The following is a 1,718-nucleotide window of genomic DNA, read 5'->3' as shown; positions in this document are numbered from 1 at the left end:
GATATCTGATGACTGATGGCGGTTCACACTTCATTCATGGTGTTTTCCGCAAGATGCTCGCTAAGTATGATGTCAACCATAGAGTTGCATCTCCTTATCATCCTCAGTCTAGTGGTCAAGTGGAGTTGAGTAATAGGGAGATCAAGTTGATCCTACAAAAGACCGTCAATAGATATCGAAAGAGCTGGTCTAGCAAACTTGACGATGCACTATGGGCTTATAGGACTGCTTGTAAGAATCCCATGGGCATGTTGTCGTATAAAATGGTTTGCGGTAAGGCCTGTCATTTACCTCTTGAGCTAGAACACAGAGCTTATTGGGCAATCAAAGAGGTCAACTTTGATTTCAAACTTGCCGGTGAGAAGCGGTTGTTTGATATCAGCTCGTTAGATGAATGGAGGGCCCAGGCATATGAGAATGTGAAGTTGTTCAAGGAAAAGGTTAAGAGATGGCACGACAAACGAATACATAAATGAGAGTTCAATGTAGGTGATTATGTCCTGCTATACAATTCTCGTTTGAGATTCTTCGCAGGCAAGCTTCTCTCTAAATGGGAAGGTCCTTATGTTATCGAGGAAGTGTATCGTTCCGGTGCCATCAAAATCAATAACACGGAAGGAAATTTTCCTAGAGTGGTAAATGGGCAAAGAATCAAGCATTACATCTCTGGTACTCCCATAAATGTTGAGACCAATATCATCAATGTCATAACTCCAGAGGAGTACATAAGGGACGTTTATCACCCTGTTTCAGACCGTGAAAACGAAGAGGTATCTGTTTCGGTAAGAAATTGGACTCCGACGCTTTCCCAATAGGAAATTTCCTCCGTTTTGGAATTTTTGGAAAATTAGAAAAATAAAAAGCAGTCCGGAGAGCGCATGAGGCGGCCACAAGCCCTGCCACCACCACCCCCTGGTGGCGGAGGGCAAGCTTGTGGGCACCTCATGTGCCTCGCGGACTCCGTTTTCTTGCGGAGCACTCCTTCTGGTCCAGAATAAATCAATATATACTCGCACGAAGGTTTTGGTCTCCGTATCGCACAGTTCTCCTCTGTTTTTGTTTTGAGCCTGTTTCTGCTGCAGATTTAGAGCAAAGATGTCTCAGGAATCTGTTGGGGAGAATGATCTTCACCAAGTTCATGAGGAAGTAGATGCTGATCTGAAAAGAGTAGAAGTCACGGAAGCCAGGGACCAAGCTAAGGAGAAACCCCAAGCTAGGGAGGAAGTTCAACCTATGTTCAACATTGAAGACGTTGAAGGAGTAGATTTTCTCCAACCCTTCCTCCACGTGTTGTCTCCATCCTTGATTGAAATCTTAAGGTTTTGCAAAACAACTCGTGCTCGCAATATTTCCCTTTCTCGTGAAGTTGTTTTGCTGGAAAACCATGTCACGGATCTCAAAGGTATAAATCAAAGATTGATAGCTCTCTTGGAATCAAAGACGGAGGATCAGACTACTCTAACAACTCCACCACCATCACCACCAAAGGAAGACAACTAAGCATTGGTATGGGCAATCCCCTTGGCTTCTGCCAAGCTTGGGGGAGTTGCCCTGGTATCGTATCACCTTTATATCTTTTGCTTTTACCTTTGTTTTAGTTCTTTCCTTTTCAGTTTTTATTTCTTCTCTTAGAGGAATAAGTCTTTAGTATTTAGTTAGAGTATTTTGCTTTTGTCTCTCCCCCGATGTATTCAAGCTTACGAGCCATATAATAAAGA

This window comes from Hordeum vulgare, chromosome 2H (assembly GCF_904849725.1).
Source record: "Hordeum vulgare subsp. vulgare chromosome 2H, MorexV3_pseudomolecules_assembly, whole genome shotgun sequence".
NCBI classification, from domain to species: domain Eukaryota; kingdom Viridiplantae; phylum Streptophyta; class Magnoliopsida; order Poales; family Poaceae; genus Hordeum; species Hordeum vulgare.
This window is presented reverse-complemented; position numbering follows the sequence as displayed.